Source organism: Adiantum capillus-veneris, chromosome 11 (genome assembly GCF_014529385.1).
Source record: "Adiantum capillus-veneris isolate H3 chromosome 11, ASM1452938v2, whole genome shotgun sequence".
Taxonomy (NCBI): Eukaryota; Viridiplantae; Streptophyta; class Polypodiopsida; order Polypodiales; family Pteridaceae; genus Adiantum; species Adiantum capillus-veneris.
The window spans coordinates 135,473,437-135,488,547 of record NC_140941.1 but is presented as its reverse complement, the minus strand read 5'-3'; positions in this window follow the sequence as shown (position 1 = coordinate 135,488,547).

Here is a 15,111-nt window from a genome sequence, read left to right as displayed (position 1 = left end):
TGGCTCTCCTTTGTAAGGCTTTAATAGGCTCACATGAAAAGCATTGTGTATGAGCCAATGATTGGGAAACTTAAGTTGATAGGCCATCTCATTGATTGCCCTAAGAATCTGGAAGGGACCATAATACCTTTTTGCTAGTTTAGCATAGTACTTTTGGTGGCCCGTAGGATTCTTGCCCGTCGTGTGCCTTAATCGAGCCTTGGGAAACTTTAACAAGACCCAATCGTTTTCTTTAAAGGCTTGGGCTCTTCTGTGCTTGTCAGCAGCAGCCTTTTGCCTTTGCTGTGAGATAGAGATAGCATCCTTAATCTTTTGGAAAGATTCTTGTAGGTCTCGGCTATACTCATCTGCAGCGAAGATCTTCCCATGTACCTTAAGTAGCAAGGGACTTTTTGATCTTCCCTCAATTACCTCGAAAGGTGCTTTTCCTATGGAAGTATGTACAGTGTTATTGTAAGCATACTCTACTAAAGGTAAGTACTTCTCCCATTGGGATCTTTGATCTACTTCCGTTACATAGGCTTTCAGTAGATCAAGAATGGTTAGGTTAGCTATTTCACTTTGGCCATCAGTTTGTGGATGATAGGCCGAAGAGAAGTTTAGCCTTGTTCCTAAATTCTCAAAGAGACCCTTCCAGAAATTACTGGTCATTCTAGGATCTCTATCCGACACTATGGACATTGGCAAGCCATGGTACTTGAAAATTTGTGAAATGAAGAGGGTTGCCATTTGATGGGCTTTGATAGTCTTTTTGACAGGTATAAAATGAGCTTGTTTACTGAACCTGTCTACTATCGTCCATATTCCCGTATTCCCATGGATAGACTTAGGCAATCCAAAGATAAAATCCATGGATATGCTCTCCCAAGGTGAATTAGGGATTGGCAAGGGTTGAAGCAATCCAAGTTGCTTCCCTCTATCAAATTTTGTCTTTTGACATACCACACATTTGGAAACATACTCGTGTATGTTCACTTTCATGGTAGGCCAATAGAAATATGTTTCATTCCCTTTAGGGTAGACTGAATCCCTCTATTCCCCGCATATGGGGGAGCATGAGATTCATACATTACTTTCTCACGTAGTGAGTTAGTAACGCATAGTCTATTGCCATAGAGAAGATAACCATCTTGTAAAGTAAATGGTTCTTCTTTCTTCCCTAATGCAAGGGCTGAAATCACATCTCTAAAATCGGGATCAATAGCATACTCATCTATCATTGAAGATAGATCATTGTGAGTTGCTATGGAAACCGCATTCACTCTCGGTCGTCTTGAGAGTGCATCGGCTACTTGATTATGCTTGCCAGCAATGTGAGCAATATGAAAATGAAATTGCGAAAGGAAATTTTCCCACCTCATTTGTTTGTCGGAAAGCTTGGTTTGCGTCATGAAGTACTTAAGACTTTGGTGATCCGTTCGCAGAATGAAAGGAGTCCCCAATAAATAGTGCTTCCATGAGTCTAAGGCATGTAGAACTGCAAGGAGTTCTTTTTCGTATATGCCTAGAGCTTGCTCAACAGGGTCGAGCCTTCGACTCTCATAGCCTATGGCGTGCCCTTCTTGGAGCAGAACAGCCCCAAGGCAATCACCACAAGCATCACATTGGACCTCAAATGGTTTTGAGAGATCAGGTAGTGTAAGCACAGGTTGAGAGATAAGCTTTTCTTTAAGCTTTTCGAAAGCATTGTTCTCCTTAGCAGACCATGTATACTTAACATTTTTCTTTGTTAGGTCATGTAATGGTCCCGCAATTCGTGAGAACTTTTCTATGAAGCGTCTATAGTATGCACACATACCTATAAAGCTTCTTAGTTCATGAAGATTCCTTGGTTTAGGCCATCCTTTTATTACCTCTAACTTGGATGGATCCATTTGGATTCCATCTTGAGAGATAATGTGACCTAAATATTGAATCTCTTGCAAGAAAAATTCACTTTTCTTTCGATTAACATAAAGTTTATTCTCTCTTAAAACTTGAAATATTACCTGGAGGTGTTGCTTGTGTTCCTCCAATGAATTAGAGTAGATGATAATATCATCAAAGAACACTCCAGTGAAGGTTCGATGAGGCCTGAACAGCTTCTCCATCAAGCGGTTGAATGTGGCTGGTGCATTAGTCAAGCCAAAAGGCATGACAATGTATTCGTAAAGACCAAATGTAGTACGAAATGCGGTCTTTACAATGTCTTGATCAACTATCCTTATTTGATGATAGCCACTTTTTAGGTCAATCCTACTGAAGTAGGTCGATCCTTGTAGCTTATCAAATAGGTCTTCTACCCGTGGAACGGGAAACCTATTCTTGATAGTGATCCTATTTAGTGCTCTATAGTCGACACACATACGATATGTGCCGTCTTTCTTTTGCACTAATAGCACAGGTGAGCAAAATGGAGATGAGCTAGGCCTAACCATGCCCTTCTCAACTAACTCATGCACTTGCCGCATAATCTCCTCTTGTTGAGCTTGAGAAACTCTATAAGGAGGTTTGTTAGGCGGTGAACTTCCTGGAAGAAGTTCAATTGCATGGTCGTCATTACCTCGTTTAGGAGGTAGCTCACAAGGGATGTCGTCAATAAAAACATCTTGAAACCCCTTGAGAAAATTGGATAACTCTAATTCCTTTTGGTTGCTTTTATTTTCTTTTGCTAAAGCATTAGGTTCATTTTGAGAATCTTTAACAAAAATCATGTACACGGAAATAGAGCTCTTTATTGACTTGTTGAAAGCTGGTGTATGTACAATGGGGATGGTGTTACCCATCTCCTTAGCATCTATATACATGTCCTTTTCCCTGAACTTAAAGGAGATTCTCCTTTCAGGAAATTTAACATCGGCAGCCAGGCGGTCAAACCATGGTGCCCCTAGGATTACATCCTCATGCTTGAGAGGAGAGATAGAATAAGTTTTTTGTCCACATAGCCTTGGACATGAAGCCTCAATTTCCCGATTAAGGGAGTGACTGAAGCTTCTTGCCCCTTGAAGGCACTGTCTGCGGGTAGGATATCTCCCATCTCGTAGGATTGTATGCCTAGCTTGGTGGCTAACTCCATAGATATGAAATTGTGAGTAGAACCAGGGTCAAAGAGAATAAAAGCATCATGTTCTCTTACCTTTCCCCAAGCATGGCATAGAGGAGATCCTTTGTGGTGAGTTTGGTGAATCTCCTCCTCTTGGATTTCAACCAAAGAAGCTCTAGGAGGATCTTGGCGGTTGTTCTTTTGGGGACAAGCGCGGTACGCATGCCCTTGTTCGCCGCACTTGAAACACCGGTTATCCTTACGATAACGCTCAAGCTCTTCAGGAGAGAGTTTATTCTTTCCTTTGTAACATCCCTTCTCTTTAGCTTTGTTGGAATTACCCTTAGGAGACTTTTGGACATTGTCCTTCCCTTAGGCTCATTGGAACCCTTGTTTTCCGGGGGCTTATTATTTCTTTTACCCCCCGTTTGGAAATTGATTCGCGAGGCCACCATAGTATGGTGTATTACCGCCGATATGGTACGTGGCCTTTGGGAGTTGACATACTCCGCCATTTCTTCGGTTAAGCCCGCACAAAATTGTTGCTTTTGCTCTCCAAAATCCAACTTTTTGAAGACAGTGGCTTTGAGTTGTAGGTCCCAAAACTTGTCTACATATTTGTGGATGGATTCATTGGGAGAGAGCTTTAAGCTTCGCCATTCGGTGAGTACTTTGTCTTTGGCATCGGTGGCCAAAAACTGCTTCATAATGGAAGCTCTTAAAGCCTTCCATGTTCGTGGAGCTTCACCGTTGGCTCGTAGGCTAGACCACCATTGTCTGGCGGACTTTTGAAAGTGCATAGCTACATGGCGTAGCTTAGAGGACTCCGTGAAGCCCTCATCTCCAAACGCCGCATTGAATTGCTGGATAAAGGCCAAAACTTTGTCTGTAGCACCGAAGGTGCCATCATAGGTAAGGAAAGAGATGCTCTTCCCTCCCTCTTTGAATTTCTTCAGCTTGGACGACCTCTTCCATGCGGCATAGGATTTCCTATGGCCTCTTCTTTTTGATGGTTCAAAAGTTGCACCATCACTTTCTTCAGAAGGTGAAGAATTTGAAGAAGGTGGAGAAGAGGGTGACCTCTTTCTCGCCTTTTTCTTGTCTTGATCTTTGTCGTCTTCACCATAGCTTTCATAAGAGGAAGAGGATGAAGAAGATGGAGAAGAGGGTGTCCTCTTTCTCGCCTTTTTCTTCTCTTGTTTTTTATCATCCCTCTTTGAATTATGGCGTGGAGAAGAGTGTGATGGTCTTCTCCGCTTTGGTGGTGATGGAGAGCGTTTAGCCCGCCGTCTTCGTGGAGCCATCTCCGCCGAGGTGGCGGGAGACTCGCTTCTTTCTCGTTACTTCGATGGAGGCTCTTGAGTTCTCCTTTGAGAAGGAGATACATCATCAAGAAGTAAATTCTTGAGCCCTTCATATGGATTCTCTTCTTCTTCCCAAATCGGAGAGAGACCTCTTTTGGTAGTCTCACAAGGAGGCTTCCTAGGTGTTCTCTCGTCATGGTGATGAGCTTGGAGAATCCCGTGAGCACGGAGCTGCCGTTGCACTTCACTTTGGAGAGATGGATTGCCCATGGCTTGTTGAAGCCTAGAAACAAGATAGTTAACAAGCATTGAAGCATCATTAGTAGCTTGCTCATGAGCAAAATCAAAGTTATCAACATTAATTTCACTCTCTTTACTATTGTCAGCCATTCTAACAACTTTTAGGTGTACTTTGGCACTTCAAGCCCTAGTTGCTACTCCTCTTTACCCCTTTAGGAAAAGCACTCAAGCTAATGTACCCGCGGCTCGAATACCATTAATTGCAAGGAATAGAAGAGAGGGTCTTTCGACACCAAGACAGCACCGGCTCCTGTCAAGCTTCTAATAGCTCAATAGTGGTTAAGCCGTAGGCAAGCCCCGTAGGACTCCACTATTAAGACCATAGCTCTCGACGGTGATGCCCCGTTAACTGCACAAAGGCAGGCGCACTGCAAGGCTGAAAAATCCCTATTCTACTTACTCACAGGCAATTAATAATACCAACCATTTGTAGCTAGCTTGAGGACCTCCCTTCTTGAGCAAGAAAAGAGAAACCTTGTGCTCTGATACCAATGTAACATTTAATGGCCTAATAACTTTTGTGTAGCGGAAATCAGCATGAACATAGTGGGCATTTCATTAGAATAGCTTCCTAATGAGAATTACAAGAGTGCTTGGGTGGAGAGAGCAACAAAAAGCATAACACCTAATTAGATAGCATCGACAATACTTTCAAAAGAGAGAGAAATTAAGCTATTGACAACAGTTGAGGACCGGATTTGCATGGAGCCGGTCCCCCCTCCAAAAGGCTTTGTATTATAGTTTCTCCCATCAAGAGAGACATTGTACAATACAATTCTTTGTGTTCCTTCAAGACTAGCTAGTGCAATGAAGATGGAAGCTTCATACACTAAGCAAAACACTAAATCAAACACAACTTGAATTATCCCCGTTCTCAGACCCAAGACCTCACACACCTTCGAAGATGGTGAGAGCTAGCAGGGTATGAGAGTAGATTGAGAGGAAGAAGGAGTATCTTACGAGAAAGATGTACATCTCCTCACATTATCACTCATATTAGCATAGCTTAGCTTAGTAATTAGCTTGGTAGAGAAGATGAGCATGCATTGAAGCTTGGCTCTTGGTTGGATTTGCATCCACATGCCAAGAGAGTGTTGATGTAGGCTTCTATCTCACAAGCTTGGAGTAGGTGATGAGCTCTCCATTAAAGCTTGGGAGGAGATAGAGTATTCTTCCTTCACACATGGTCAAGTGTGAGTGTGTGTGTGTCAATGCCAAGCAAAAATCAGCCCTCCCTCTCTCTTGGGCGAGCCCTAGCTGCTAATTAGGTCTGGCTTTTGCCTCATTGGACCTCCCCAGGTCAAACCAATAGGAATTAAGCAGCATAAGTGATAGCCTTCTGACATGTGTCCCCCTTTCCCCTTTTGTGAGAGCTTTAGGTAATTAAATAATTAAACAAAACTCTCATTGGACCCCTTTGTCTCCTGGCCAATAGAAATCAGGCAAGCCATGAGGCTTCTGAATGCTCATTGGACCCTTTGGGAGACTGCCCAATAGTCTTCTAGGAGACTTAATTCTCATTGGTTTCTTTTATTAAATGTTTTTAAATTAATTAAACTACATTTACTCTAGATTAATTCTCATTGGTCCACTTCAAGGGTCTTCCAATAGGAATTGGGCACACCTTGTGGGCATCTGGCCTAGGGAGCTGACATGTGTCCCTCATTCCCTTTGTGTAAAGGGAGCCTGTGTGTGTGTGTGTGGCTTTCTCTCTCATCCCCTACCTTTGGGGCTCGCCCCCTCCCATGTAGGGATGTGAAAAGACTTTTAGGGCACACACTAAGCATCCAATTTTCCCTAGGGTTGACCTTTGGACACAACCTTTGAATTTTGGAACCTGAGCATTTTGGAAGTCTTAATGGGCTGAACCTTAGGGTCTTTTTGGCCCATTGTTTCACATGGCTCTTTTGCAGATGGCCCCCCCTTTGGATCCCTATTTTCCCTCCTTTGGATCCCTACTGTGGCCAGTCTGCTAGCTTAACCAATATTCTAGCTTTTTCTCCCTTGGCACTTCCCCACATTAAATGATCAGTTTAATATGAGAAAATCATTTAGGAGAATTAGATATTGATTATTATGACACAACCCATGAAGTTGACTAAGCTTCACTTCTCCTTTTGATGCGAGGCTGGTAATGAACCGTCAAAAATTTGCCAACCTTCCCCTCTACACTCTTCTCATCCCATGACCCCCAACTTGACTGGAATCAAATTTCTGTTGGCCCTCATTCTACGGTACTATTATCTCCCTAGTGTTGCGATACCAAGGCAGGGACTTGAGAGCTAGATATGTGGCAAGATTAAGCGAGAGAGGTTGGCTAGGCGATACCCCAACAAGCTTGACATGAGTATCACACACTCAAGTTCGACTCCCACACTATTTGGGCAGTTTTTAACTCCACGTATTGTTGCAAGCAAGGAAATCTCTAGAGATTTGAGCTAATAAAACTGAACACGAGCTAATATGGGAGGACTAGTGAATGAAGAACATCTTGTGGAAACAATGGTGAATAAAAATAAAATCAAGATGTGTCAAGATGTGGATCTTCTCAAAGGCTCGAACTTGAGTTTGAAAACAGCTTTATGAAAAAATATCAAGATTTTCACAGTTCTCATTGGGCCTCTTGAACTTGACGGCGCAAATCGTCAACGTTAAATTTGAATTCAAAATAAAGGTCTATCGTCAAATACTCCATCTTAAACCTGCACACCATGGCAACATGTTCTTGCTATGATGCATCTCACATAGAGTGCTTGCAGAACCACAACACAACACTGAGACGCATGAGAAGGAAAGCGTACAGCAGCTAAGGCCGGCACCATTCGGCTCATACTCAACAATACAACACAACACTCAGAGGCATGAGAAGGAAAACGTACAGTAGCTAAGGCCGATACCGTTCGGCTCATACTCAATCTGTTGCAGCAAGAAAGAGAGAGAGAGAGAGAGAGAGAGAGAGAGAGAGAGAGAGAGAGAGAGAGAGAGAGAGAGAGAGAGAGAGAGAGAGAGAGAAGGCATGGTTTAAGCGTAGCAAGGCCGCCATGACAACCGGGTTGAAGTGGAACATGTCACGTCAATGCAGGTCGAGGAATATCTCAAAGCTCGCGACAATCCTTGCTGGATTTGGGTCTTCTCGCTTCTCTTGACAACCCTCTCTTCGTGCTTCTGCCCGAAGGCCTTTGCTGGAGTCCAGAATTTTGGTAGATTTTTAAAAATCTTTGAAGGTGATTCCCTCATTCCCCCCTCTCCCACCCCCACCCCCCCCCCCCCCGGAAACTCTTCTCGTCGTTTCATCTTTTTAAAATCTTCTCTAAGATTGGGGAGAAGAAGATCGAAGAGGATAATGGTGTAGTCTCCTCTTGCTACTTGAGATGCTCAATTTGCCCTTCTAGTAGTAATGTGTAGGTTGATAGCAAGGCTTTTTTTGCTCTCAAGTTCAAATGAGGCAGCGGCGGCAGGAAAACACGAAAGGGACGTGAGTCTTTTGTGGAGAATTTTATTTGACATTGATGGCTCATTTTTGGACCCACTTTAAAATTGGCGCCATCTCCCCCCCCCCCCCCCCCCCCCCCCCCCCCCCCCCCCCACCCCCTGGAAAGACCTTCGCTACTGCCTATTTTCTAGCATGAGATGCACTACATATGCATTGAATTGATGCCAATGCGTGCAAAGGCTTGGACCCACCATTGCGCTCTAGCTCATAACAAAACAAAAAAATACACAGCATATGTTGCTACCTCCTCTTGTGAATGAGGGGGGAGAAGGATGATGTAAAGGCCACTCTTTGATGTTGGGCTCGTCTGAACTTGACCTTAGCTGTAAAAGATTTTTATATGAGGATTTCTAGCGATGAGTTTTGCTGTTATAGCAAACTCGTGTGTTCCAACCGCAACAATATCAGTTCACATGAGTCTCAAAGTGAGGTTTGAGTCTTAATGATTGAGTATTGCCTCTCTTACCCATAAGTGCAAGCCTCTAATTGGGTGGAGGTTTGCACTAATGATTTTTTGGTCAAAATGGGCTAGAGGCTCGAACTTAAGTTCGAGCCTCAAATACTTGTTGATCTACCCCCTAGGATCAGTGGAGCCACATAATTGTTTTCTCGAATAGGGTGGAGTTCAAACTTAATGGAGCCACATAATTGTCTTCTTGAATAGGGTGAAGGCTCGAACTTAAGTTCGAGCCTCAAGTGCTTGACATATGATCCTTGGAATAGGTGGAGCCATTGATTTTTTTGTTGTAATTGAGGAAGAGGCTCGCACTTAAGTTCGAGCCATTGCTTGGCCCTCGAATTAAGATGGAACCTAACAATGTTTTTCTTCTAAATAAGATAGAGGACCCAAATTTAAGGTTGATCCTTTGTTGCTTAACCTTACCTTGGGATCAAAGGAGGCCAAAAATGAAATTGGAATCTCGGGTGGTTTGAGCCTTAAGGCTTGAGTACTACATCTCTTACCCATAAGTGTGAGCCTCTAATGGGGTGGAGGCTTGCACTGATGTTTGCATCTTCATGCTCGGCTAGCCCCCTGTGTTTGGTCCAGAGCCACATAATTTTTTTGCCAAAATAGGTTGGAGGCTCGAACTTAAGTTCGAGCCTCCAATAATGATCTACCCCTATGATTAGTAGAGGCACATTATTTTTTTCTTTAATAGGGTGGAGGCTGGAACCTAAGTTTAAGTTTGAGATTCTAGTACTTGATATATGTTTCTTGGCATCAATGAAGCCATCAATGTTTTTTCTATGAATGGGGCAAAGGCTCAAACTTAATTTCAAGCCAATGGTTGGCCCTCCACTTAATGGGTGGAGGAACCAAATTTAAGCTTGATCCTTCACTGATTGATCTTCCCTTGGGATCATAGGAGGCCCAAAATGAAATTAGAATCACATGTGAATTTTGAGTCTTAAGGCTTGATTATTGCTCTCTTACCCATAAGTGCGAGTCTTGAATGGGATTGAGGATTGCACTAATGTTTGAGCCTCCATGATCGATTGGCCCCCTAAGTTTTTTCCAGAGCCACATGATGTTTTTGTCAAAATGAGTTGGAGGTGTGAACTTAAGTTCCCACATCCAACACTCGTTGATCTACCCCCTAGGATCAATGGAGCCACATCTTTTTTTCTTGAACAGGGTGGAGGCCCTCAAACTTAAGTTCGAGCCTCAAGTGTTGGACATGTGCTCCTTGGGATCGGTGGAGCCATCAATTTTATTGCTATGAATTGGGCAATGGCTCGCACTTATGTTGAAGCCATTGCTTGGCCATAAACTCTGAGATGGACCTAACAATACTTTTCTCTTGAATGGGGTGGAGGACCCAGAATTAAGCTTGATCCTTGAGTGCTTGACCTTTCCTTGGAGTAAGAGGAGGCTCAAAGTGTTATTTCCAGCTTAAGACTAGGAGGAACAACCGGCGAGATTGTATGAAAGTGTACAAGAGCTACAGAGGCCCTAAAATGGGAAGAGGAGCAAGGTTCTTCCAAAATCATTGGTTCCCTTGGCTCTCTAAAGTTGGAAGGATATAGCTTAACACCTTTTGGAGAAAAAATGGCTAAAAATATTAACAACAAAGGACTCTGACATTTGGGCCATTTCTTGGACAACATTAACAGGAGGTAAAAAGGGATAGACCACCTAGCCACACGATTCCACCTCAATGGGATTGAAAGAATACTAGCCAACAAAGTTTTGGATGGGCTAGAAAATTATTGTATGCCAATGTGTGAGTTTGTGTTCAAATGAAAGGCTTGACGGTGGCCCAAGGATAGACATTTTTGCAATTTAACCAAAGACCAAAGACATCTACCACATTTTTTTGGTCTCATCTTATTGGTTATGTCCCCTAAACAAGCTCTAGGGAAAATAATGGCCAAAGGCAAGGTGAATGGTTGTCATAAATAACATTCGAAAGACACACTGGCCTCTTACGATGAAGATCTTTCTATGGAAAGTGCTATAGGGGGGCCTTGCCGTTGGGAGTACAGATCTCTACTAGAGGGATTGGATATAATAGATGTTTGGCATTATATAAAAATGCTAGTGAGAACCTTGTTCACCTCTTCAATAATTGCCCGACTATAAGTGGGGCTAGCTAGGAAGACGTGCAAATTGGTACAAAAGACCTAGAAGATAGGGTTCTTCAAGAACAACCTACTCCTTGGAGGGATGGGGATGAAAATCCAAGTGCTAGTAATTTGCATGCAAATTGTTAGATCTTTCTAGATCAAGCAAGTATGGAAGGGCATGAATTGTTGGGTCTTCAAGAATTGTCTCTCTTGTGGTAATTTTTGAGATCATGCAAGAAAGCAGGGAATTGATTGTATCAATTGGTAAATAAAGGACCTTGACAAATGGTATTGTGGCATCAATGTTGTTTCGTTAGTTTAGGGCTAATCTAAGTCTGTGGCTTTCTTTGTTGCCTTCTCTTTGAACCCTATGATGTCTCATGTATCTCTATGGTCCTATGGGTGCCCTGGATTGGATTGTGAGCAGGTATAGTATTGTGATGTTTTGATATGTTTAATATAACATCACTCACTTTTGTGGTTTTTTGCAAAAATAAAAAAGGAATCTCAAGTTACGTCCTCGTAATTGTGGTCCTTGTTTTAGGCTCCATGCATTGTGAGTATGCTTGAAGTGAGAATTGGTGGTATATCATTTTATAGCTAATTGTGATCCTTGTTTTAGGCTCCATGCATTGTGAGTATGCTTGAAGTGAGAATTGGTGGTATACAGGTTATTGGATCTAGGGATCAAGGTTGATGGAGCTCTAGATTTGGACTAAGTTTTGATTGATAATGAAGTCATGAAAGGGATGAGAACTTGTATGTTAATGCAAAGATTTATTGTAAATGCTTAAATTCTCACCACTATATCCAATGTAATTTGTTCAAATTCTCCACAAGTCGAAGATAAATATGCTCTAGAATGACCTTTACTTTAATGAATAATAAATGAGCTTACATAGACCAATGGTTTAAAAATGCACCTGATTGAAATCCAACATACCCCAATATGCTTAACATTGCTAAGATTCAAGTTGCACTTTTGTAAAATGGGACTTGAATGATTTCCAAAATTCCTGAAATTGGTGTTGTATCTGAAAGGGACAACAAAAAATGTTTTGTATTTTGTAGGAACTAATATTTTTCTTCAAGGTTATTTTGATGCAGATATGGCAGGTGACAAAGATAGTCAAAGGAGCACTACTGGCATGTCTTCATGGTTGGAGGCACAACAGTGTGTTGGGCTTCAAAGCTGCAGAAAGTGGTCTCACTTTCTACCACAGAAGCAGAGTATGTAGCAATGATAGAGGCAAGAAAAGAAAATGTGTGGCTTCACAGATTCTTAGAAGAGCTTGGATTCAAACAAGACAATTGTGTCTTGTACAGTGATAGCCAAAGCGCTATCCATCTTGTGAATAACTCAGCCTTTCATTCAAGGAAAAGCACATTGAGGTGAGATATCACTTCATATGCACACATTTGGAAGAGGGACAGGTAAAACTAGGAAAGGTGCATACAAGTGAAAATCCTGCAGACATGTTTACATAGGTGATCAACAAGGATAAGTTGAGCTCCTCATCATCTTCAATTGGCATTCAAGAATAAGAAGCGAGGATGGAAATCAATCACAGGTTTGGTTTGGAGATCAGTCTCCAAGTGGGAGATTGTTAAGTATGTTATGAGGAGAAGCTATTGTGTGTGAAGAAAAATCACTTGCCAAAAAACAAAATTTTCACAACCAGTCGGAATATTCCTTTTCACCGAAATATTATGGCCGGACAACGTTCGAAAAGTTGTTGGAAAATGGTTAGTCAGTTACCCGGTGGTCGGTAGTCAATGGCCGGTGGCCGGTGGTCAAAAGTCAATGTCTAGTGGCCAGTGGCTGATTTCAAAGGCGAACTTGTCTTCTCAAGGGCGGCCACACATGGGCGGATCGGAGAGTCCAATTTGGACTTGTCTACACAAGGGCGGCTACGCACGGCTGCCTCTCATGAGAGATGGTAGCCCTTTTGGCCTATAAAAGGAGGCCATTTTTACACACATTTTGAAGTGTGAAGTTGATGCAACAAGGTGGGTGTGAGGTGTGAGAGTGAAGCAAGGTGGGAGCTCTATTAAGGGTATAATCCCTTTGTAAACTACTTCTTGTTTGAAGTACTAAAGCCATTGAGTGGCTACTTTCCCGTCGATGTAGCCAACATTGGGTGACCACGTATATTGTGCTCTCTTTCTCTCTCTCTCTCTCTCTCTCTCTCTCTCTCTCTCTCTCTCTCTACTCTATAATCTTTTGTGTGTAAAAGTTTGTCTCTCTCCATTAAGTAAGCTACTCAATTATCTACTTAGCTACGTCCCATTTCCTAACATGTGTGTATGCGTGTGTACGCGTGAGAGAGAGAGAGAGAGAGAGAGAGAGAGAAGAGAGAGAGAGAGAGAGAGAGAGAGAGAGAGAGAGAGAGAGAGAGAGAGAGAGATTGAGCCTTGCGACATCATCGACGACGGCGAGATGGTTGAGCAGTGGCGACGGCGGACTCCCTCTTCTTGGCAATGCCAGATTCCTGCGATGAAAGGAAGACACAGGTGAGTGACACACCATTTTCATTCCCGCACTTCCCTACTCACAGGTTGCATATTCCAACCTTACTGGCTCACACACGCATCACACAGCAAGTCCCCAACAACATGACAATTTTGGCGCCACTGTCGGGGAGGTGCTGTGTGCTTAGCTTACGATGCAACTATTATAGAATTGATATTTTACTGTTTATTGCAGCTGACATGTGGAAAAGGATTGACCGATCTATGCCTATGTGAAAGAAAATATATATTTTATGTACATTCTATTATTCAAGTGCTCTTTTATGAGCTTTGGCCATTTATGACCGGTCGGCCAGTTTGTACTCACTTTAACCATTCAAGAAATCTATAAAGTAAATACGGGCAAGAGGGAAATGGTCACTCTTGCACGGGGGGAGATTGCACCCAGTGATTTTTTCTTCTTATCTTCTCTCCTCTCTCTCTCTCTCTCTCTCGCCGTGCCGGCGTAGCACTCTACTCTAGGAGGTGTGCCTGCACGCTCTCTCTCTCTCTCACTCTATCTTGTTGTTTGTCTCACTGCTCGCGTTTAGCTCGACCATGGATTTGTGCGAGTCGTCAGGTATGCAGATTTGTTCGTTTATGGCTTGCAGTGTGCTATTTGGGGTATTTTGCAGGGCCACCGTGCTCCCATTTGTAGAAGTGGTATTAGAGCAATGGAAACTATCTTGGAATTGCAATTACTACCAAGGAAGCATGATTACCAAGAGAAGAAGAGCTATGATGAATACATTTAAGTTATTTGAACTCTTTCTTTCAATATATAGGGATGCATGTGTATATTTTATTGGAAAAGATGCTTGGAATGCGAATCTATTAAATTACAAGTCAAATGAATCCATACAAGCTCTATATGATTTTTTTTATTTATTAGCAAGCTTTGTAAGATGATTGTTTACAATAATTGTTAATCCTGTATAATACGCTTGCTTATAGAGTACAGAGCATGGGAGTAGGAGGATGAAATAAGGTTCAATTTTTATTTTTATTTTTCTAATAGACCTTGACGATCTCTATTGCCAGTAGGAAGGGGAAGAAGAATCAAGAAGTGGTTGATGAATGTGAACTCCCCAGAGAGACCATACTGGCCTACTGCATTAGAGGAGCTATTTATTAAATAAAAAAAAGAATGAGGAAAAAGAACCTCCTGCAATTACATTAATCAGGATTGATCCTTAAGCCTTGAAGATATATGACCTGCAAAGGCTACTCATAGCTATTTGTGTGCAATGCACTCATGATCTCTTCCTAATAGAGCTACCAACATCAGCTATTGGTTTTGGTGAGAACCAACACAAGAGATTATTAAAACAAACTAATCCTACATTATTATTTGCTGCGACCAACATGCGAGCAGGAAGCAACAAACCTATGGAAGTCATGGTGACCCTGACCTTCCTAGAATGCATGATCCCTCCTCTATTGGACTCCTTTCCCATCTCGCCACCCTTTACTCCACACATGACAAACATACCTCACCTCTGCACGTGCGGCACCCACTAGCAGGCACGGGCCAAAGCGGTAGCAACAACTGTTGTCCAATGCCAACACAATCTGTGTCGTAGGTGCTAACTGGACAAACCGCCGCCCAACACTCTCTCCTTCCCTCACAACATGTACAGAGAGAGATTGTGTGGAATCACTCGTTGACTGGTGAACACTTCAACCATTAAAATCCTCTGACTCTTCTCTCAGAACCGCCCAAAACAGTCTTTATCTATCGTCTCATGTAACCCTCACCACCCACCAACCCCCTCGTCCATGCAGAGTGGAAGCAGCCCCTTCTTTTGGACTGCCATGTAGAGGTTCTGAAGTAAAGGTAGCCTACTCTAGTGGACCCCATTGCCACCGCAATTGTTTTTTTCTACCTACGCCCTTTTGGCCCTAGTTGCCTG